The sequence below is a fragment of the Mirounga leonina genome, unplaced genomic scaffold, assembly GCF_011800145.1.
Source record: "Mirounga leonina isolate KUSES-001 unplaced genomic scaffold, KU_Mleo_1.0 Mir_168, whole genome shotgun sequence".
Classification (NCBI taxonomy): Eukaryota; Metazoa; Chordata; class Mammalia; order Carnivora; family Phocidae; genus Mirounga; species Mirounga leonina.
This window is the reverse complement of record NW_023270426.1, coordinates 43891803-43917407: the sequence shown is the minus strand read 5'-3', so window position 1 is coordinate 43917407 and position 25605 is coordinate 43891803.

Sequence of the window (25605 nt, the reverse complement as noted above, 5' to 3'; positions counted from 1 at the left end):
GTAACAGCCCATGACCTAAGTCAATGTTTCCTGAACTTTCAGTGGATGATTTGTTCACGAACATCAGTGAGAGGAAAAAGAAATATGATAAGGGTTGGGGATGAGGAGGAGGTTCCTTTCCCTGGATGTTCCCTGTGCAGATAAATACCACTTCATCCACTTGTTCTTCCAAGCATTCCGAACCCCATATGCATGTTGTGCACACATGCATGCATGCACACGTCAGCCTCTGGCTTTGTTCCTCCAGCCCAAACCCCATCTCGGCACCAACCCCAACCTACTTGGGAATGCCACATAAAATGCAACCCAGTCTGAAGGATGCCCATTCTTACACAGAGTCAGTGCAGAAAAGGAAAAAGGTGCCAAGGTGGACGCAGAGCTATGAGCAAGAGAGGATATTGGGAGACTAAAGTGGGTCCTGCCAGCTAGTTCCATCTCCAGGAAGGAAACCCCTCAAATGCAATATACCCTTCAAGATCCACTAAACCCTCCCTGACCCCACAGAGCCACTGCCACCTAGCCCCACTGAACCCAGGGGCCCAAATTTCTAATGTGATTTTACTCATGAGACTTGAGTGAGGAATCACTCTCAGCATTTGGAAGAGCATGTCCCTTGATTTGATGGTTGTTCTTTCTCTAATGCCATCTGTTGATGGTATTATTCTACTGAAACACAATCTGTGATGGTATTCCTTTCTCTTTCCCTTCTGCATCCAAACCTCATGATATATAAAAACAATTCTTCAAAGAGAGACTTTGAGCATTTGAGTCCCTGCCGTGTGAAAAACAACATTAACACAAGCCATTATCAAGTGCCAAGCATTGTTCCACCACTTGGCATGATTCAATTCATTTATTCCTCATAGCAGCCCTGTGAGCAAGATTTGATTACCTTCCCCATCTTACAGTTGAGGACACTGACAGAAAGGAAGTGAAGTGAATTGTGGTAGTCACGGTGTGAGTAAATAGCAAATCCAGGATTCAAGTCCAGACAGCATGGCTCCATGCTCCACAGCCTTAAGTCTTAACCACTGTGCTTTCAAGATTCCTAAACTTTGTATCTAAGGAACTACCCAGACCCTAGGAAGAAGATAGCAAGGAAACATGCAGACAGAGAGCACATTGTCTGTAAGAGAAATGCGTCCTCTGCAATCACTTCCCCCCACGTATTCCCACCCTCCACCTCTGTCTCTTTCACACACACACTCATTCTTGCTCTCTCTTGCTCACACAACACACACACACACACACACACTCATTCTTGCTCTCTCTTGCTCACACACACATACACACACACACACACACACTCATTCTTGCTCTCTCTTGCTCACACACACACACACACACACACTCCTGCCATACCTGGGTCCAGCACCACCAAGCAGTGGGATTTAACCTTGACTCAAAGAATTATCAAGGCTGCATGGACACAGGCACAGACCGTTTTCCTGACCTTAATACCTTATGCTCTTGGGTACTGTAATGGTTCGTTTTAGGCATCAACTGGGCTACTGTTATATCTGTGACTGAGTAACAGAGGCTCTGACAGCCCCCAGAGGCCACGTTTTCCTTTGAAATCAGAATTTGTGTTTCAAATGCAGAAAGAAGGCAAAAGCATTCTAAGGAACACAAACCACCAAGGAACTCGGTCACATCCTTTCTCACTTTCTTACAGGTTACTTCCCCATATTAATCAGCCACCTAGTCCAAAAATGCTGTCATATAAGGAAAAAGAAGGTAGGCCCATCATCAATCCATCACTCCTTTGTCTTCTGACCTTCCCTACTCACTAGTAAGACAAAGGTGGAGAATGTTGGTAGAATGTACACATATGAATGAAAACAGCGGAGCTCATTTTGTGCAGCATTTTCATTGTTCTGGTAAGAACACAATACATATGCATGTATGAGCTATGAAGCACAACTCGTGTGATTCCGGTGACTACGGGTGAGTTAAATGTTCTTATATTTGCATTTAAAACTGGGACTGTACCATATAAAGATGAACGGTAAAATTCATGCTAACAATTTAAAATTTTAATCTTTCTTCACTTAGAACAACATGAAATAGCAAATTAAAAAAACTAGGACAAGAGAGACTGAAAAAAAGGAAAAAGCTTCTTTAAAAAAAAAAAAGGAAGGAAAAAGCTTAATATTTTAGTATATACCTTTAACAACACTTTTTTCCTGCTTTTTGAACAAAAGACACCCTCCCATATCTTTTTTTTTTAAGATTTTATTTACTTTTTAGAGAGCGAGCAAGAGAGAAACAGCATGAGAGGGGAGAGGGTCAGAGGGAGAAGCAGGCTCCCCGCTGAGCCGGGAGCCCGATGTGGGACTCGATCCCAGGACCCTGGGATCATGACCTGAGCCGAAGGCAGACGCTTAACCATCTGAGCCACCCAGGCACCCAACACCCTCCCATTTCTATTTTGTACAGGGGCCCCCAAATTATGTAGCTGGCCTTGAGGAAATGAAATCTATTCTGCTATGATGTCATAATTAAAATAATTGTAATTCTTAGGAAATCACACACGATCAAAATAATGTATTATAAAACTAGTTGCTTCAGGGGTGCCTAGGTGGCTCAGTGAGTTAAGCATCTAGCTCTTGATTTCAGCTCAGGTCATGATCTCAGGGTTGTGAAATTGAGCCCCTCATGGGGCTCTGCACTCAGCACAGAGTCTGCTTGTCCCTCTCCCTCTGCTGCCCCCCTCCACTCTCATGCTCTGTCTCTTTAAATAAATAAATATCTTAAAAAAAAAAAAAATAGTTGCTTCAGAGACCCACCATGTGAGGACACAGCTAGAAGGTGCTGGTTATGAACCAGGAAGGGACTCTCACCAGAAAGCGACCATGCCGACACCTTGAACTTGGACTTGCCAGCCTCCAGAACTGTGAGCAATAAATTTCTGTTTATTTTAAAAACAAAATTGCTTCATAGGAAATAACGAAACCACTTAAAAGCATAAAGTTGAACAGAAATCAAAATGGCTGCGCTAATGCTTCCGCGAAGCTTGATTTTAAAGTAAGTCACCTTTTTCCTCTCTTCCGCAAACCTTCCCTCCTCCCTTCTTAGCCTTGGTTTCAGGAACCTAGTACCACTCTGAAGACATGATGAATGAGGATGGCGGCACATGCACAATTCCTGTCAAAACCAGCTAGATCCCGTATTTCCCTATCAACGCCCCCAGCCCCTTTCTGCGGGTGGGTTTGCAGCCTGAAGGCCTTAGCCTGCTGCAGCCTCCTTCGCTGGGCAAAGCAATAAAGCCATTGTTCCTCTTCATCCCAAATTCTGTTTTCCCGTTATACTTTGGTCCAAAGCATAGAGGTCGACAATGAGAGGTCACAGACTAGAGAATTTCAAACTCATCAAAGACATTTTCTTGTGGAAGTTTCACTAATCGAGGGAGGTTTCATAACTGGATGGCTACAACACCTAATCACCTAGCAAATGCAGTGTAGGAATAGATCAACCTTTGGCTCCAGAGCAATGGCCTTTCTTTTTCTATTGCCACCAGTATTATCAGCAATAATAGCTTCTTTCCTGTTCTTACCAGCTTTTGCACCCATTGTCATGTTAAACAAAGCAAGAAATTCACCCAAAGCAGCCATGGCTCCTCCATGGCTTGTTCCCTTTCTCTGTGGGTGCTACATTCTCACTGTTATTTTTTCCCTTTCTTTTTTTTTTTTTTTAAGATTTTATTTATTTATTTGACAGAGAGAGAGAGAGAGAGAGAGCACAAGTAGGCAGAGAGGCAGGCAGAAGGAGAGGGAGAAGCAGACTCTCCACTGAGCAGGGAGCCCGACGCGGGGCTCGATCCCAGGACCCCGGAATCATGACCTGACCGGAAGGCAGCCGCTTAACCGACTGAGCCACCCAGGCACCCCTGTTTTTTCCCTTTCTTGATAGCTTTATCATCTACCTCTCTCCGTAACGCAAATCACGTTCCTGAAATAACATACATACAACTTACATCCAATTCTTATCATGACACACTGAGGGAAAATGCCTGTAATTATGACACTTCTAAAATCTTGACAGATTGAAAATTAAGAAAACATCAAAAATCGAGAACCTAGAAATCAAGGTGCTCTCTCCAAAACAGCAACCCAGAAATTTGAAGAAACTTTAAACGGGTTCCCTCAGGTTACAGAGAGGAGGTGGTTTACTGTATCAGGTCAATCGCTCTCATCTTACACCTGGGGAGCTTGAAGGCTGGGGCCTCAGACAACTTCTGCAAGGTCTGGAACTCATGGGCGGCAGCGTGAGAACACACATACAGTTATCTTGGTCCTTGACTGAGACCTCTCTACCCCACCCCAATAAAACACTGTTTGCAAAAATAATTCCTTGGGTTAATCTCTCTAAGAGGAGGCCCAAATCACTAAGAGGAAAATTCTGGGGTCTCTTCCTAACTAAATTTAATTTGAAAGGAAGCAGACCTTTCCACTGGAAGAGGTCAAAACTGTCAGAACCACCCTAAAAAAGGATTCATTTTGGGTCTCCAGTCAGCGCTTGGACAAAGTAAGATAACCTGCATTTTGAGTTTCGTAAAATTCATAAAGTATACTGGGATTGCCAAGTGCCTTTCCTCTGTGTCCTTTTGGGGTCTCAAGTTCCACTGATGTGGCAGCCACACAACATAGGCACGTCTACTCAATCCTTTAGATGGAAAATTGCCATTTTCTGTGAGTCGATCAATAATGATCACTTGCAATGTGCCTAGCCATGGTCTGGACACTACCTGCGTTTGAAGATTACACACTGATGGATGAAAAGGAAGACTGTGTTGGTGCCCAAAACCAAGCGGAGGAAGAAAGGACTCCAACGGTGAAGCAGGATATGATGGGGGGAGGGCCATGCCCCTCCATAAGCTCAGTGCGGTAATCACTCAGAAATGAGGAGGAAGAACAGCTTGTTTATTTACTTAGCTTATTTCCCCTCCAGACATTGCAGCATCAATGCGTGGCTCAGAGATCAGAGGTACAGAGTCCTGAGGACAAGTGAAGAAAGGGAAAAATAGCAGGAAATGGGCAAAAGAAAAATCAAGCCAGTTCTGAAAAAGCAAACTGCCTCTGTGTCTCTGGCAAAGCCTTTCTCCTTGACCAAATTTTAGTCAGGCCCCTTGAGCCCTTTTCTCAACCTTGGCTCCAGTCCTTAACAGGAAACCTCCTACATCAATAAAGGAGAACCCTCCTACACTGTTGGTGGGAATGCAACCTGGTGCAGCCACTCTGGAAAATAGTATGGAGGTTCCTCAAAAAGTTGAAAATAGAGCTACCCTTCGAACCAGCCATTGCCCTACTGGGTATTTACCCCCAAAATACAAATGTAGTGATCTGAAGGGGCACCTGCACCCCAATGTTTATAGCAGCAATGTCCACAATAGCCAAACTATGGAAAGAGCCTAGATGTCCATCGACAGATGAATGGATAAAGAAGATGTGGTATAGGGGCGCCTGAGTGGCTCAGTCGTTAAGCGTCTGCCTTCGGCTCAGGTCATGATCCCAGGGTCCTGGGATCGAGTCCCACATCGGGCTCCCTGCTCGGCGGGAAGCCTGCCTGCTTCTCCCTCTCCTGCTCCCCCTGCTTGTGTTCCTGCTCTTGCTATCTCTCTCTCTCTGTCAAATAAATAAATAAAATCTTAAAAAAAAAATTAAAAAAAAAAGATGTGGTATATATACACAATGGAATATTATGCAACCATCAAAAAATGAAATCTTGCCATTTGCCACGATGTGGATGGAACTAGAGGATATTATGCTAAGTGAAATAAGTCAATCAGAGAAAGACAATTATCATATGATTTCACTCATACATGGAATTTAAGAAACAAAATACAGGATCATAGAGGAAGAGAGAAAAATAAAACAAGATGAAATCAGAAAGGGAGACAAACCATAAGAGACTTTTAATCATAGAAAACAAACTGAGGGTTGCTGGAAGGGAGGGAGGTGAGGGAATGGGGTAACTGTGTGATGGATATTAAGAAGGGCACATGATGTAATGAACACTGGGTGTTATATAAGACTGATGAACCTCTAAACTCTACCTCTGAAACTAATAATACATTATCTGTTAATTAATTGAATTTAAATTAATTAACTAATTAAATAAAAACCTTCTACATCAGCTTAGCAAGAATCCTCTTACTCCTGATGTCTCCCATTAGTACTCCTGCACCCACTGATGCCCTCACTCTGCTTGCTGGCTATAAATCCTCAGCTACCTTTGTTGTATTTGGACTTTGGCCCAATCTCTCCTCTACTGCAATAGTCTTGATACCTATTACAATAGCCCTGAATAAAGCCTTCCTACTGTTTTAACAAGTGTCAGAATAATTTTTTTCTTTAACACTACTTTCAAAATCACCAAATCCTCAGTATTCTTTTCCCTCTTACCAAAATTCAGGGCAATGGTTTTCCAACCAAAGTAACAAAACACACTGTCTGGATGAGTTGTGAAATGGGAGACAAAGTATAGAGTGACAAGCAAGTAAAATTTCCTGATATGATTTCCCAAGCAACCCTGTGAGCAACAAGCTCCCTGGTCTCCCAACACCTGAATGCCTATATGTCCCTTACATAAGACTCCCATGGGGATTAATAAAACCCCACTCTTTTGGTTTAAATTGAGCAATCCAGCCCTAGGCTGGGAACCCCAAAGCACTCTACCCATGGAGCCTAACAATAGCATGTACCTCAGGTCCTCTCTCTCTCTCTCTCTCTCTGTTGGCACTCTACCTTAACCTCCCCATGTGGCTCCCTGAAGCATGCTATGTACTTCCTCTAGGACCTGTAAGTAATAAACTCTTCTATTTCAATTTCTCTTATAGTCTGTTGTTGACTTGCAGCTCACCATCCAGCACCCTGCTTTGCTAACAAATGTTAATTTAACAAAGCCTTAACAGCCATATATGATGAAGCCACAGCTCATCACTAGTCAAGCACATCATATTCAACAATGAAAAGCTGAAAGATTTTCCTCTAAGGCCAGGAACAAGACAAGGATGCCCACTCCTAACCACTTCTATTCAACATAATCCCGGAAGTCCTAGCACAGTAGTTAGGCAAAAAAAAGAAATAAAATGCATCCAAATCAGAAAAGAAGAAGTAAAATTGTCTCTGTTTTAAGATGACATGATATTAAATACAGAAAACCTTAAAGATTCAACCCAAAAACTGTTGGAACTAATAAATGATTTCAGCAAAGTTACAGGATACAAAATCAATACACAAAAATCAGTTATGTTTCTATACACCAATAACAAACTACCAAAAAGAGAAACTAAGAAAACAATCCCATTTATAATAGCATCAAAAACAATAAAATACTTATGAATAAATAAAACCAAAGAGGTGAAAGATCTGTACTGTGAAAGCTATAACACATTGATGAAAGCAATTGAAGGAGACACAAAATAAATGGAAAGATATTCCATGTTCATGGATTGAAAGAATTAATATTGTTAAAATATCCATACTACCCAAGGTGATCTACAGATTCAATGCAATCCCTATCAAAATTCCAATGGCATTTTTCACAGAAATAGAAAAAACAATCCTAAAATTCTTATGGAACCAAAAAAGACCTCAAATAACTAAAGCAATCTTGAGAAAGAAGAACAAAGCTGGAGGTAACACACTTCTGATTTCAAACTATGTTACAAAGCTATAGTCACCAAAACAGTTTGGTATTAGCATAAAAACAGACACATAGGGGTGCCTGGGTGGCGCAGTCAGTTAAGCGTCTGACTATTGGTTTTGGCTCGGGTCATGATCTTCCAGTCGTGGGATCGAGCCCCGTATTGGACTCCATGCTCAGCACGGTGTCTGCTTGGAGTTTCTCTCTCCCTCTCTCTCTGACCCTCCCCACCATCATCTATTTCTCTCTCTCCCTATTAAAAAAAAAAAAAAAAAACAGACACAGATCAATGGAATAGAACAGAGAACCCAGAAATAAATTCATACATATATGTCAATTAATTTTTGACAGAAAAGCCAAGAAATTGCAATGGAGAAAACATTGTCTCTTCAATATATAGTATTGGGAAAATTGTACATCTACATGCAAAAGAATGAAACTGACCTCTATCTTAGACCATATTAAAAAATCAACTCAAAATGCATTAAAGATTTGAACACACAATCTGAAACCATAAAACTCCTAGAAGAAAACATGGGGAATAAGTTCCCTGACATCACTCTTAACAATGATTTCTTTGGATCTGATACCAAAAGCAAAGGCAACAAATGCAAAAATAAACAAGAGGGAGTTTTCAAACTAAAAATCTTAAGCATGGCAAAGGAAACCATCAACAAAATGAAAAGGCAACCTATGGAATGGAAGAAAATATTTGCAAACCACATATGTGATAAGGGGTTAGTATCCAAAATACACAAGGAACTCAAACATCTCAATGGTGAAAAACAAAAAACCCAATTAGAAATGGGTAAAGGACCTGAAGAGAGATTTTTCCGAAGAAGGTATACCAATGGCCAACAGGTATATGAAAAGGTGTTTGGCATCACTCATCAACCAGGAAATGCAAATCAAAACTGCCATGAGATATTACCTAACATCTGTTAGGATATCTGTTATCAAAAAGATAAAGAAATAAATGCTGGTGAGGATATACAACAAAGGAAACACTTGTGTGCACGGTTGGTGGGAATGTAAACTGGTACAGCCTCTATGAAAAAGAGTATGACGTTTCCTCAAAGAAAAAGAAAAGAAAGAAAACAGAGCTACCACATGATTGAACAATCCCATTTCTGGGTATATATCCAAAAGAAATGAAATCCCTATCTGAAAGAGAGGTCTCTACTTCTGTGTTAATGACATTATTCACAATAGCCAAGTGTCTGCTGACAGACGAATGGATTAAAAAAAGTGGCACATATATATAATATATGTGTACACATATATACACACACATATACACACAATGGAATATTATTCAGCCTTTAAAAAGAAGGAAATCCTGCCAAATGTGACGTGGATCAGCCCAGAGGGCATTATGCGGAGTGAAATAAGTCAGACAGAGAAAGACAAATACTGCATGGCATCACTTATCTGTGGAATCTAAAAACAAAAACAAAAGTTGAACTCATAGAAAGAAAGAGTAGAATGATGATTGCCAAGGGCTAGGGGGTGGGGAAAAGAGAGGGAGGCTGATAAAAGGTACAAATTTTCAGTTATAAGATGAATAAAGTCTGAAGACCTAATGTATAACATGGTGACTATAGTTGAAAATAATATATTGTATAATTGCAATTTGCTAAGAGAACAGAACTTAAGTTCTCACCAAAAAAAAGGTAAATGTGTCAGATGATAGTTGTGTTCATTAACTCGATGGTGGGAATGCTTTCACAATGTGCACCCATGTCAAATCATTGCATTGTACAATTTAAATATAATCACAATTTTTCTGTCAATTATACTTCAGTAAAGATGGGGGTGTGGGGGATGACAGAAAATAACAAGTGTTTATGAGGCTATGTAGAAATCAGAACACTCTTGCACTGTTAGTGGGACTGTAAAATGGTACAGAAACTATGGAAAAGAGTATGGAAGTTCCTGAAAAAATTCAAACTAAAACTACCATAGGCTCCAGCAATCCCAATTCTGGATTTCTGAATATATCAAAAAGAATGGAAAGCAGGATCTCAAAGAGATATTTGCACACTCGTGTTCGTAACGGCAGTCTTCACAATAGCCACGAGGTGGAAACAACCCGAATGTCCATCAGTGAATGAATGGATAAACAAAATGTGGTCTATGTGTACCACGGAATATTATTATCAAACTTAAAAAGGAAAGAAATTCTGTCACATGGTACAACATGAGTGAACCTTGAGGACATTATACTCAGTGAAATAAGCCAGTCACAAAAGCACAAACACTGTATGATTCCTCATATAGGAGGGATCTAAAGTTGTCAAATTCATAAAAACAAGAAGTAGAATGATGGCTGCCAAGGGCTGAGGGAAGGGGAAATCGGGAGTTGTTTACTAGATAGAGATGGAAAAAAATTAGAAATCTCTTGCATAATGTGAATAAACAACATTACTGAGCTGTACACTTAAAACATGGTTAATGTGGTAGATTTTATGTGACTTTTTTTAGATTTAAATAAATTTTTATTAAAAAAAAATCTTGAACAGTATCTGAAATCCACCTATTGCTTCTATTCCTGTTTGGGAAGTGTAATTCAAGCACTAAATTTCAGCAATTTTGTGAAAGCACTCAGGCCAAATATGGTCACTTGATTCTTAGATGCCACTTGCTCTGTCTCTCCCCGATCTCCACCACTTAACCCCCTCTCAGGTCCCCAAATCTACTGTCTACCCGGAGAGCCTAAATACAAGGACTTCTTGAACCTTGAAATCATACGCAAAATAATATATTATGCAATTTTTTCTGGTGAGACAATCCATAAAAATCATCAAATGACTGACAGGAAACGACAGATTCAAAAAAACGCAAATAATTTATGCAAGGTCCTACAATTCAGTTCCCAGATGGGGACAGAGCTGGGAGGCAAACACAAGCCTGCCTGAGCCCTAACCCCAAACACGGGGTCACGCCAACATCAAAGCGGAGGCATTCAGCCTTGGGGTATGATACAAAGGACACATGAAGAGAACACAAAGCACGGATCATAAGCCCTCACGAAATTGTTGGGAGGACTAGGTGACGGTGTTGGTAAAGGGCCTGGGACGGGGGTGGAGGTGTTCGGGCGCCCGCTCTCCCCATTCAGCCCTCGGGAAGACTCCAGCCTGATTCCTTAGTGGGAATTAGTTTAAACTGTTGCCCTTCCCAGGAGCGTCTGCATTTTAAGTAAAAGACAGGATTTCAGCACCTACTCAGTTGGAGGATAACTTGGGATTCAGAGCTCTGTTCAGATCCTCGGGTCATGGGCGGAAGCCATGTTCAACTGTCCCTACTCAAAAATGCAGCCGACCTCAGCCCTCCCGGCCTCCCGGAGCTGCTCCTGCAGGTTTTGAGGGGGGGAAGGCATTCTTGCTCCGTGTCCTGGGGAACAACAGCAGACCGGCACTGGTTTCAGGGCTAACGACTGCCTCTTAATCAGCCCCTTGCTGGGGTGAGGCCTGGGCTTGCATCTGCTCGGAGGTCTGCTTCCGCCAGCCCGCTTGGGGAGTGTCATTTAAAATCTGTCCATCTCGGAAGACACTATCTGGTCACATGACAGCTGAGCCCGGAGAGGCAGGATGCTGCAGACAGAAGTGTCCTTTCTAATGACACATGCAGAGCAGCGGGAAGCGCCTGCCGGGGAGGAGGTCACGGAGGTGAGCAGGGACCAACATAGCCGCCCGGAGACCACGGGCCCTGAGACCACGCGGCGCCCGGCACCGCCTCCCACCGGCAGTTCGGGGCAGCGGCAGACTACAGTTTAATTGCACGACTCACACCTCGTTTCCCAGGGGTTTATTCTATAATTTGTCCAAACTTCTGTTATAAAGGGAAAGTCATCCTGCATTCAGGAAGCACGATCGATCCTGGCTAATCTGGTCTATAAGGGGCAATTGAAACAGACAGGTTGCCGTGGTAACGTTCCTGTTTTATTTATAGTGACAAGTTCAAGGTATGGGATGTGAGAGGCACTGCATCTCATTGCTGTGATTGCCGGGCTGTGTTGGGAAGAGTGGGAGGTGGGGGAAAGATTCTAAAACTGTGAGATAGGGCAGGGGTTCTGCCTCCCACCTTCATTACACGTACAGCAGCCTTGGTTTCATCTCTTACATTTTAGAATTCTGCATAAAGAAGGGAAGGGGAGGGGAGGGGAGGGGAGGGAAGGAGGGAGGAAGGAAGCCCAAAGAACTGTTGTGAAGAGCACTACACCAGGAATTACAGGACGAGGTCGCAGCCCCTTATCTGACACCCATGGCTTTTCCTGGCCCTCACAGCCAGGCCTGTTGCTCTCATGCAGACCCACGCAGAGGCCCGTGCACCACTCCTAACCTCTGTTCTAGGCTCTTCTGAGCACTGTGCTTGACTCCCAGGTGTGCCTAGAGCCCTGGTTTCTGCTCCAACCACAGCACGGGGGCCTCCTCCAGTAGAAGGACACGTGTGTGCACCCCAATACCCTGGAAGGTCAGACTCACTCATTTTAGCACAGACCCTGGGGTGAACCTTCTCCTGCCATCTCTGTTTAGGAAGGAGAATCTTGAGACTACAGGATGAGCTGTTAAGATCTGCTTCCTTTCAACTGTTTATCCATGTGATCCGGATGTCCTTGATACCAGAGAAGAGGAAGAAGAGAAAGGGGGGTGGCAAGCGGAGGGAAGAAAAAGCCTCAGCAGCCAAGGCTGATAAAAGAAAAGCCACAGTTGTCATTCACAGCCTTCTGTACCTGGACTCTGATTTGACACAATCTATACTCAGGCCTGTGGAATAGGGATGACAGTTTGGGTTCTTCCCTTTGTTGTTTCTCTCTCTCTGCATGCTATCTGCCATTTCGGCCTCAGGGAAGGTGGAGGTGAATGCCACCACAGGAAGGAGGAGAACATGACTTAAGAGAGGGCTCTGCCGGACCAGAAGAAGGGGAAAGACTATCCTACATGCCACCTTTGGGGAGCAAGGAAGGGAAGGGAGAAAGGAGGAGGCAAGGATCACACACGTGGATACCTCTGTGATAAAACCCAGAGGGAAAGGGGTGGTTTTGGATGAGTTGAAGGTCTGGGGGCACCAGGGGGCTCAGTAGGTTGATTTCAGCTCAGGTCATGATCTCAGGGTCGTGGGATCGAGCCCCGTGTCACACTGCGTGCTGGGCATAGAACCTGCTTGAGATTGTCTCTCTCTCCCTCTGTCCCTCCCCACCCTATTAGCTCACGCATGCGCTCTCTCTCAAAATAATAACAGCAACAACAACAGATGGGTTTAAGGTCTGGCCAAAAGCAGAGAGGGGCCTTTGTGTCTGTCTAAAACTTCCTGGGGAGAAGCCACCAGGTTGCCAAGATAGCTAGAGTGAGTGTAGCAGAGACCAAGGGGAGGCATGGGTAGATGGGTAAACAGCCTGGCATTTGCCTCAGGAGAAGCTTCAACAACCAATGCCTGTCTGATGTATCAGGGAAGAGGCCCAGAAGTTCCTCCCTGCCTGGAGGGCAGCTGACGGTGGTAGGTAACCTTGACAGCAAGAGACTGGGATGGAAGAGAGGATTAGGACTATAGCCAGGGCCTTAGGAAAGATCACTTCTTGAGTCAGGAATCAACCCTAGAATGATCCATGGTACTAAGCAAGAGTCAAAGCAGGAATGCAAGAAGCTGGTGCAGCCCCTCTGGAAAACAGTATGGAGGTTCCTCAAAAAGTTGAAAATAGAGCTACCATATGATCCAGCAATTGCACTACTGGGTATTTACCCCAAAGATACAAATGTAGTGATCCGAAGGGGCACATGCACCCCAATGTTTATAGCAGCAATGTCCACAATAGCCAAACTGTGGAAAGAGCCAAGATGTCCATCAACAGATGAATGGATAAAGAAGATGTGGTATATATACATACAATGGAATATTATTCAGCCATAAAAAAAAAAAATCTTGCCATTTGCAACAACATGGATGGAACTAGAGGGTATTATGTTAAGCGAAATAAGTCAATCAGAGAAAGACATGTATCATATGATCTCACTGATATGAGGAATTCTTAATCTCAGGAAACAAACAGGGTTGCTGGAGTGGGGGGGTGGGAGAGATGGGGTGGCTGGGTGATGGACATTGGGGATGGTATGTGCTATGGTGAGCACTGTGAATTGTGTAAAACTGTTGAATCACAGACCTGTACCTCTGAAACAAATAATACATTATATGTTAAAAAAAAAGAGAGAGAGAGAGAGAAGGTAGTAGGAAGGGAAAAATGAAGGGGGTGGATAGGAGGCAGAGACGAAACATGAGAGACTATGGACTCTGAGAAACAAACTGAGGGTTCTAGAGGGGAGGTGGGTGGGGCAAGGGTTAGCCTGGTGATGGATATTAAAGAGGGCACGTTCTGCATGGAGCACTGGGTGTTACACGCAAACAATGAATCATGGATCACTACATCAAAAACTAACGATGTAATTAACATAACATAATAAAATTAAATTGAAAAAAAAGAAAGAACATAGGCTGTAGAGTCAGCTTGACTGAGTTCAAATCCTGGCTCCAACATTTACCAAAAAAAAAAAAAAAAATAGAGCCTTTACTAAATCCTGGACGACAGAAATGAGTAATTTACCTTTATATGAAGATGGATGTAGCAGGTTGAGGAGCGCTGTGTAAAGCATCTTGTCTGATTTTACAGTCTGTGTCTATTAATCTAGATATATGTAAATATATATGTTAAGTTGGGAAAAAAAAAAAAGCAGGAATGCCAGAGTCAACCAAGAAGGATCATCCAAGTTCACCAGCCACAGATTTCAGCAGCAGCCAGTCCAGTCACGTCAAAGCAGAGACCAGTGAGGATCCAAGGACCCCTGGGTCTAAGGATCACTCTACCCCTATACCCAGATACATCTGGGAGGAAGGGAAAAGGAAAGGAATCAGGGAAAAGCAATGTTGAGAGCTTTGCACGTACTTGGAATTGATTAAATTGTCCAAAAAAAAAAAAAAAAGACCATTTTAAAGTAGAGAGACTACAATGATTAACTGCCAACTGTGTGTGTCCCCCATCACCACCCCTCCCCCTACTAGTGGTAAACTGGTAACCATTCCACAACCATCTATCCAGGGAGGGAAGGAACCCCGATCTGCGGTGTTTGCCAGTTTCTACGGTGTAAATATTCTTACCACGATCAATTCCAAGCCGCCAAACGTGGAGCTGGGAAGAGATGTGCAATAGTAAATCATTCTACAGTATTTCTACCACAGAGAGACAGTAGATGGAAACAACTCCAAGAGCATAGATAATAGCGAAGGCAGTAAAATAATTAGGAAGTGATGTTTTGTATCTTTGTTATCTTTACTTCAATAGCATTTAATTGTAAGATTATACAAGTTACATCATTTTATATTAATTTCTAATAATAACTGGGTTTAACGACTGGCTCACAAGATTTAGGGAAATGTAACAATTAGCTCTGATGAGCTGGTTTGAATCAGCTCCAGTGCTTCATTGCCCCCACCCCACCCCTATCGCCCACTCACACTGCAGGGTAGAATTCATGAGGAAACCCTCTATTTCAATGATAAAAAAGGGGGGGGGGGCATAACACAAAGCTATAGGTTCTTTCCAAACCTAAAGAGATGCTGTATTAATTTTTGACCTACAGTGCATGATCCTGAGTTTGGCCTGCTTTTTGTCCCAAGCATCTCAGTGACTTCTCTTTTAGTTTTAAGGTAGACCTGGGTAACCGACCTCTGCCCTAGACCCTACTCTTTGGAAACCCTTGCTCTGGCCCTGCTTCATCTTCGCCTCTCCTCACTGGATGAGAAGTTTAGGAAGGTAAGAGGAAGTGCCCACAAGAGCCTCAGGCTTCCCCTTCTAACCCATCCACCAGGTATGCAGAATTCCCTTCCCCAGTGGCCACAAGCCTGCTTCTAGAACTCTGCAGACCTCTTCCCTGGATCTGTCCTCCCAAGGGCAACTGCAATGCTACTCATGTGCTCACCCATGGACCTGAGGGGTGCCCCAGAGTAGGCTCTTTGTGGCAGTGGATAGAGGTTGGATGTTCAAGCTGGCTTGTCCTCAGCAAAGTGCTCAATGACCCTCATGGTGCTAGATGGAACTAGGGATGACATGCACTCTTGGCCTGGTCCCCATGGGCAGTAATGGGCTCCGTGCTCTAGTTCCCCAAAGGGGGACTTGATCATTTCTTTGGTGTGAGAGTCTAATCAGAACCTTAGCAGAGTTAACATGACTGCCCTTGAAGACAATGACAAGTCTTCCCAATGCTATGACAAGCTGTCTTAACTAGGCCTGCAACTCTCATAAACCTGAAAAATCTTCCCTAATGGCTCCAGGTCCTCCAGCAGGGTGAGAAATTGAAAACTTCATTCAGTTCAAAGAACATTTGCTGAGTACCTATTATGAGCAAGGCACCTTTGTTGGTGCTTTATGCTTAATCATGTGAGAAAGACATTAGGCTCTGTCATCAGAGAATGTATCCTATAATGCAGCAAAGGAGGTAGGGCCTGATGAAATTGCACATAAAAAAAAAACTGTAGGGCGCCTGGGTGGCTCAGTTGGTTAAGCAACTGCCTTCGGCTCAGGTCATGATCCTGGAGTCCCGGGATCGAGTCCCGCATCGGGCTCCCTGCTCAGCAGGGAGTCTGCTTCTCCCTCTCCCGCTCCCCCTCTTGTGCTCTTTCTCTCTCTCACTCTCTCAAATAAATAAATAAAATCTTTAACAACAACAACAACAACAAAAACTGTAACAGCAGGTAAAATTTTGTCAGTATGATAGCAGGTTAAAAAGTGCATGAGAAATTGCCAAAAAACTGAAGCAACCAAGATGTCCTTCAGTGGATGAATGGGTAAACAATGATAGGTCCGTAAAATGGAATATTATTCAACAATAAAAATAAATGATCAAGCTGGAAAAAAAAAAAGGAAGAACCTTGAATGCATACTGATAAGGGCAAGAAGCCTATTTGAAAAGGCTGCATATTCTATGATCCAGCTATAGGATATTCTAGACAAGGCAAAACTATAGAGAAAATAAAAGATCAGTGGTTGCCAGGGTTTGAGGAGGGGGATGAAAAGGTGGAGCACAGTGAATTTTTAGAGCTATGAAGCTGTTCTGTAATGATACCGGAGTGGTGACTACCTGACATTACACATTTGCCAAAACCCAAAGAGAGTAAACCTTCATGCTAACTATGGACTTCGGTTAGTAATAATGTGTTGATACTGGTTCAAAAATTATAACAAACATATCACAGTAATGCAAGATGTTAATAAAAAAGGAAACAGAAAAATAACAAGTGTTGGCAAGGATATGGAGAAATTAGAGCCCTTGGGCACTCCTGATTGGAATGCAAAATGGTGCAGCCACTATGGAAAACAGTGTAGAGGTTCTTCAAAAAATCAAACATAGGACTACCATAGGATTGAGCAATCCCAATTCTGACTATATGCCTGAAAGAAGTGAAAACAAAGACGTGAACAGGTATTTATAAACCCAACTTCATGCAGCGTTATTCACAATAGTCAAAAGGTGGAAACAACCCAAATTGTTCATCAATGTATGAATAAGCAAAATGTGATATATGTGTTATATATATGTATATATATAATGGAATATTATTCAGCCTTAAAAAAGAAATGGAATTCTGGCATGCACTATAAGGAGGGGGAATCTTGAGAACACTATGCTAAGTGAAATAAGCCAGGCACACACACACAGAAATACTGTTTGATCCCACTTATATGAGGTACTAGAATGGCCAGATTCATAGAGACAGAAAGTAGGAGAGAGGTTACTGAGAAAAGGGAGAGTGGGGAGTTAGTGTTTAACAGGTACGAAGTTTCAGTCTGGGAAGATGGAAAAGTTCAGGAGGTAGATGGTGGTGACAGTTACACAACCAGTGTACTTAATACCACAGAAAATCACACTTAAAAATTATTAAAATGGTAAACTTTATGTTGTATATATTTTACCATAATAAATAATAATAATAGGGGAAACTGCGCAGGGGTGAGGAGGATGTGCGAACTCTACTATCTGCTTAATTTTTCTATAAACCTAAACCTGTTCTAAAAAATGAAGTTAGAGGCACCTGGGTGGCTCAATCAGTTAAGTATCTGACTCTTGATTTTGGCTCAGGCCATGATCTCAGGGTTGTGAGATCAAGCTCCGCATCAGGCTCCATGCTAGGCATGGAGCCTGCTTAAGATTCTCTCCCTCTCCTTCTGCCCCTACCCCCACATCTCTCTCTCTCCCTCTTTAAAAAAAAAATGAAAAAAATGAAGTTATTAATTTTTTTAAGAAGTGTATGAGAGCTCAAAATCCCATCCAGTCAAGAGCACAAGCTCAGAAGATCTGTGGAGAGGGTAGTTTTTTTTGTTTTTTGTTTTTTAAGATTTTATTTATTTGATAGAGACACAGCGAGAGAGGGAACACAAGCAGGGGGGGTGAGAGAGGGAGAAGCAGGCTTCCCGTGGAGGAGGGAGCCCGATGTGGGGCTCGATCCCAGAGCCCTGCGATCATGACCTGAGCCGAAGGCAGACACTTAACAACCGAGCCACCCAGGTGCCCCCAAGAGGGTAGTTTTTGAGACAAGCCTTAAAAGCTGTGAGGATTTCAACAAGGAAGAGGCGGAAGAGGGAAGGAGCTACAAAGAGAGACAAGGATGTGAGCGCATGTACAGAAAGAACAAAGGAAAGATGGTTGGGATGGATAAATCAACTAGTCTGACTGCAGTCTACAAGGATGTAGGTGCACAGAGAGAAAAATATGTAGAAACATAAGTACATTAAAATAATTATTTTATTTTATTTTTTTAAGATTTTATTTATTTGAGACAGAGAATGAGAGAGAGAGAGCACATGAGAGGGGGGAGGGTCAGAGGGAGAAGCAGACTCCCTGCTGAGCAGGGAGCCCGATGCGGGACTCGATCCAGGGACTCCAGGATCATGACCTGAGCCGAAGGCAGTCGCTTAACCAACTGAGCCACCCAGGCGCCCTTAAAATAATTATTTTAAAACTTGCTACATGCTAGCCCCAGTCACGGCTGGTGGGGTTGGCACGTGACAGCCCTGGTAGCACGGAGCTCTCGTTCTAGCAGGCTATTCTGCGGAGGTCGGGCTGCCAGGGGGGCCGCCATTTCCACGTGATCTAAGAGCAGCGGGGTTAGTGTAAATCATGGAGTGTCCTGGCCCTTTTGTTCCTGCAAAACCGCACGTCTGCTGTCCCTCAGGCTCCAGGTTTCCCTGTGGCTCCACAGTGCTTCTCACCAGTAGAAAATCCAGTGAGAACTCTGATACCCAGGGAGGACGAGGAATAGACATCCCAGGCTTCCAGCCTCTACAATACAGAGGAATCGCAGGTGGAACCAGGGATGAAGGCTGGCTGCCAAAACATACCCCTTGCTCTGGGTTGAATGGTGACTCCCAAAAGATACGTTCAAGTCCTAACCCCTGGAACCTGCGAAGGTGATGTTGTTTGGAAGCAGGGCTTTGGCGGATATAGTCAAGTTAAGATGAGTTCACACCAAGTGAGAGTGAGTCCTAAGCCAATGAATAGTGTCCTTATAAGAAGAAGGAAATTCAGACCCGGACAGGGCAGAAGGCCAAGGGAAGACAGAGGCAGAGAGCACACTGCATCGACAGGCTGAGGAGCGTGCAGATCTGCCGGCGGAGCCCAGAGGAGGCAGGCAAGGCTCCTTCGCTAGAGCCTTCGGAGGGGGGTGGGAACGTGACCCTGCGGACACCTTAGTTTCAGACTTCGAGCTGCCAGAACTGTGAGACAATACATTTCTGCTATTTTAAACTATTTGTGGAAATCTGTTACAGCAGTCCTAGGAAATGAATACACCACCCCGCCCCTCACACACACACACACACACACACAGACACACACACACCCCACGTTATATACAGCCCATGGTCTTCATGAGCAGGTGCAACAGACAGAAATGTGCTGGGGAGAAAAGGCTAGGTGTGTGAAGACTGGGAGGTGAACAACTCTATTGCTTTGGATGGGGTTCCCCTACACTTAGAAACAGCTATCACTGGGGCGCCTGGGTGGCTCAGTCAGCGAAGCGTCTGCCTTGGGCTCGGGTCATGACCCCAGGGTCCTGGGATCGAGCCCTGCATCGGGCTCTCTGCTCTGCGGGGAGCCTGCTTCTCCCTCTGCCTGCTGCTCCCCCTGCTTGTGCTCTCTCTCTCTCTGACAAATAAATTTTTAAAAAAGAAGAAAGAAACAGCTATCACTGAAGGAAGCAGGAAGATAACAACCCTGCTCCAAAGCCAGAACCCAAGCTGGACAGGAGTACCTAAAAGATAATCTTGATTTCCAGATATGGAAAGTTGGCGACTTTCTTACCCTTGGTAACTGTTGAAGGAGCTATGTATTTCCTACATAAATTGGCACACAAAGCAATTTTCATTGATTTATTTGGCATACCGCTGTGCTGATTTTAAAGCAGGTAGAAAATCCATTTCAGAAAGAGAAGGGTTGTCTTCTAAAAACATAGCTAGTTACCAAATTCACAATGTTCTCGGATCAAAGTAACTTTAGAAAAAACAAACAAACAAACAAAGTAGCTTTAGGAAGGAAAGAATAGCCTGCCTTTATTTTTATCAGAGAGGGTGACTAAGAAATAGAAATGAACTTTGCATATTTGGCGTCTGAAAACAAAGTTGCCTGGAGGCAGGAGACTGAACTCTTGACCCCTGGGAAAACTTTCCAGCGGACTGTGATACGTGCAGCAGAATACTAGTGGTTTCTTCTTTGTCTTTAGCAACAGAGAAACTTGAGCCTTTGCTAAGACCACCTCCTAATTCACATGGTTAGTCATGTTCGGAGTTGTTCCCTGGGGCAGAAAACCTTACTGCATTTTCCAATTACATGAAATTTCATGTCAAGAGACTGTCAGAGGTGGGCCGTTTAGGTGGCAGGATCTTCCTCCTACAACCTGGCAAGGCTTATCATTCCGACCTGCCTCTGGAGGGCTGGCAGGAAAAAGCAGCCCTCCAGTGAGCTCTCTGACACTGACATGTTCTGCCCTAAGCTACGCTCTCATATAACATTGCTCCGGGGCTCATCTTTACACGACATTGATCCAGGTTTAAGTCTGGAGTCTCCCCTTTGACACCAGCCCGGGAAAATGCAGAGGCAGTAACTAGGGACTGAGCGTCCATTGGCAGGTTTTACCCAGAGGTGATTTCTTCTTCCTCATCAGAATTCATTACCATCAAGATGGTAGGTGTTCTCATTAATAACCATGACAGTGACCAGCCCTCCTCATTTATCAACTTATTGCTCATCCAAAACTGTCAAGTGATCTAATATGATTAGGTAGCTGCATGCAAGTGTCTTTTATCTCAGTCCCCTTCTGGACAATTTAAAAGACAACCTGGCTTTGCCTTTCATAGAGCTGAACAATCACTAGTCTTTATAGGACTATGGAATTGTAGGATGGCCCAGAGCAGGCAACCCCAAAATGTACAACAATGGCACACTGATTATTTTGAGTGGAAGCTACTTGAGAAACAGGCAGAGCAAGAACACTCAGACCCTCCTCTGTTCCCCCTGGAAGGAGGAAATGAATCTTCCATATGAAAAAATACTTTCCCTGTCCTAAGACGTAAAAAGACATCCTTACCACCAGAGACAGGGGCTTGAAAGTCAAGAAGTCTGTACAGACAAACCTTGTTACTTTTCTGCAATCTACTACCTGAGCCTAAATTCTGCCTAGAGTCCCTTGGTAATTAAAGCTCCCAAACACCTGTTTTCTTGATCCTCTCAATGCTTCACAAATTTATTTTCTCTTTTTCCAAAATGTATAAAACCTGCCTGCCTTGGTCAGTTCTTTGGGTCTCAATTTCATCACTGGATCTCTGTGTGCATATAATAAAACTTTTTTTAATCCTGTTAATCTGTCTCCTATCAATTTAATTCCTAAACTAGCTAGAAGAACCGTGGTGGGGAAGAAGGAAATACCCACCCCTTCAGAATCCTAGAGCTCAAAATAATCGCACGATGTTTCCCTGTCTCCCTTCCAGGCAGAAATGCATGCAAGCCATTTAGGAGAGCAGCCATTTCCAACCCATAGCCACAACTACGGAGAACATGTAACAGGGGAAAAAAAGCATAGATATATATATCTCACTAAAGGAATAGTGTCTCGCCGTATTGAGTACTTTCTATGTGTATTATAACGCTGCTATGAGGTATTATTATTCCCAGTTCATTAAAGTATAAATCAAGGCTGAGAGAGATTAAATAACTCATCCAAATCAGTGGCAGAGGTGAGATTTAAACACGGGCATCACTTGTCCCAGAGGGTCCTTTACTTATGTGCTTTGTTTTTTAGAAATGGAAGGGGAGGTAGAAAGGAGGGAAGGAGGGATGAGGGGAGATGAAATATTTTTTTAGTTTAAAAAAAATTTTTTAAGCTATAATAACCAGGGAAGCAACAAGGCAATTGCCCAGATCCCGTATCTGCCTTATTCCTCCTGGGTCCTAGCTCCCGGGGAAGAGTTTAGGCCTGGGGCCAACTGGAGCCACACGCCAGGCTCACTCAGGACTATTTATAGTGCTGGGCTGTTGGGCAGATCTCTTCCAAAGTGGGCATTTCCAGCTCTTTCCAATTCAAAACAGCCCTTGACAGCCCTGGGCAATGTGTGTTTAAGTGCTTTTATCTACCAATATCCTGGGTCTCACCGGATGCATAGATTAAAACAATATTAGTCATCCTGGTTTACTGCTTGGGTACAATAAATTAGTAGTAGCCATGCATTTTTCTCCTTTGCATTGTACGAGAAAGAGCTTCTGTAGTCACTGATTTCTTTTTCCATCCCTTGGAAAGATAAAATCTAATTGTAAGAATGGCTTCAGCTGTACTTATTTTAAGCATCTTCTAAGATTCGTCTTCCCCCTCAGTAAGAATTCTGAGATTACCGTGCGTCCTCCCTCCGATGTAGCTGGTGTCGTGAATTATGCATACACCATCCACCATGAGGCCCACCAGTCCCCGATATTGAAGAGTCCTGATGAAATGCTGCAGCCAGCTGAAATTGTTTTCCAAAGACTCAGACGATCGGCAACATGGCTCCAGCTGCCAAAGCCAGCCCCTGGTAAGGAGTGTGTCTTTATTTGGTGAGTTTGGCAGCACAGCCTTGGATTATCACCAAAAATGAATCAGGAAGTGGAGGTGGAGAGCAAAAAGGATCAAGAATGGGAGGTCCTTAAATACTATTTATTGGGGTTTATCTTGCACTAGGATGAATTTGGGGGTGGGGGAAGAATGCCAGTTGTCCTCAATTTTTCCCTCCTGGCTACATGAAATAAAAATGTACATTAATACAAACTTTAGTAAGTAACTAGTCAAACAAATGACACCAAAATGAATTTTTTAATAGTGAGAAAGTATTGTATTGAAAGAAGGTTTTCAAAAGAGTGGCCCAGCATCTCACAGGACTTTACACGGTTCTTTGTTTTAGTTTAAGACAGCGCCACAAGGTTGGGCTACACGACATACTTGTTATTTTCTCTTTTTTTTCTAGAACTTCCAGGTAAACTTGAGATCCAGGACCTGAGAGTAGAAGTTAGCCAAGTCACGGAGCCCTCAGATTTCCTTCATGTTTTCCTTATATTTTGTTTTCTTTTCCAATTACAAAACTGACATATGTTCAGTGTAGAAAATTTGGAAAACATAAGAAGTATAAAGAAAAGAATTACCCATAATCTCACTTAACACTGGATGTCCCTCTTGTCTTTTTTCTTTTCACACCCCACAGGCGTGTCTCCTTTTATTGCACTTCACTTTGTTGCACTTCGCAGACACTGTTTTGTACAAAGTGTACAAAGTTTTGTGGCAACGCTGTGTAGAGCAAGCCTCTCAGCATTACCTTTCCAACAGCATTTGCTCACTTCATGTCTCTATGTCACATTTTGGTAATTCTCGGAATATTTCAAACTGTCATTTTATTTCTAACAGTGGTCTGTGATCAGTGATTATAACTCACTGAAAGCTTAGATGATGGCTATTATTTTTTAGAAATCAAGTATTACACTGGTTTGTTTGGTTTTTTTTAGCCATAATGCTATTACACACTTAACAGACTATAATACAGTGTAAAAATAACTTTTATATGCATTAGGAAACCAAAAAATTCTACTCACTTTATTATGTGGTCTGGAACCAAACCATCAGTCTCTGTGTGGTATGCCTGTGTATGTGCACGTTTTTTAAAAACTTTTATTTATTTATTTATTTATTTATTTAGGTAGAGCACGTGCATGCAAGTGGGAGCAGCGGGAAGGGACAGAGGGAGAAGGACAGAGAAAATCTCAAGCAGACTGTATGCTGAGCACAGAGCTCCATGCGGGGCTCCATCTCATGACCCTGAGATCACAACCTGAACTGAAATCAAGACTCCTTGCTTAACCAACTGAGCCACCCAGGTGCCCCTGGATATTACAATTTTTAAATAATTTGGTTTTGATACCAAAATTTAAAAACGAAAACATTTTCATTTCCATTTTTTTATTCTTAAACACAGTTTTCTTGTATATACTATTAATATTTGTTCTCATGAGTTTTCATTTGTGTATTTGCCATTTTTATACTGAGCTATTTATACCTTTCCAATAAATTTGTAAGAGCTCTTCTTTTAAAAAAAACTCAATGTTTTGTCTTGCATTTATTTTTTAAAGTTTATTAAGTAAGCTCTATACCCAACGTGAGGCTCTAACTCATGACCCTGAGATGGAGAGGGGCATACTCTATGGAACAAACCAGCCAGGCGCCCCTCATTTATTTTATAAATATATGTCCCAATTTCTGTTTTGTTCATGATGTTTTTTGACACCAGAAGTTTCTAACTTTTATGTATTAATTTTTAAAAGATTTTATTTATTTATTTGTCAGAGAGAGAGAACAAGCAGTGGGGAGCTGCAGGCAGAGGGAGAAGCAGACTCCCCACTGAGTAGGGAGCCTGATGTGGGACTCGATCCCAGGACCTCATGACCTGAGCTGAAGGCAGACACTTAATGACTGAGCCACCCAGGCACTCCAAAATCAATGATTCTTGTCCTTTGTTTTCCACCTTACATAGTCCTTCCCTTCTCCACACCAAGACTATACAATATTTACCTACTTTTTCTTTTTTTCTTTTTTTTAAGATTTTATTTATTTGACAGAGAGAGAGAGTAAAAGCAGGGGGAGCTGCAGGCAGAGGGAGAGGAGAAACAGGCTTCCCACTGAGCAGGGAGCCCCACGAGGGGCTCAATCCCAGGGCCCTGAGATCATGACCTGAGCCAAAGGCAGACGTTTAACCAACCGAGCCACCCAGGTGCCCCTAATTTTACTTTTTCTTATGGTTTCTTATTTCTATGGTTGATTTTTAATCAGTTAAGAACTGATTTTGGTTAGGGAAGCTGTTTTCCCAGGTGATTAGCCATTGCTGAAAGGTCACTTATGGTATGGTCTACCTTATCCATTCTAATTTGAAATGGAACTTTGTTATATACTAACTTCTAAATATATATGTAAGATATATTTATAGACTTTTAAGCATTTCTTTTTTCCCCTTTTTGTCTATTTATCCACCAGTAAAAATATTTAAACTATTTGACTTTATAAATGTGTTCTGACATCTGGTGATAGATATTCCATTATTATTTTAACATTTGTTATTACTATTCTCATTGTTTATTCTCCCAGATAAACTGGAGAATCATTTTTTATAAGTTTTTTTGGAGAATCATTTTTAAGTTAAAAAATAATGTTTGGGGGCGCCTGGGTAGCTCAGTTGGTTAAGTGTCTGCCTTCAGCTCAGGTCATGATCTCAGAGTCCTGGGATTGAGCCCCATGTTGGGCTCTCTGCTCAGCGGGGAGTCTGCTTCTTCCTCTCCCTCTTGTGTTCTCTCTTTCTCTCTCTGTCAAATAAATAAATAAATAAATAAATAAATAAATAAATAAATAAATAAA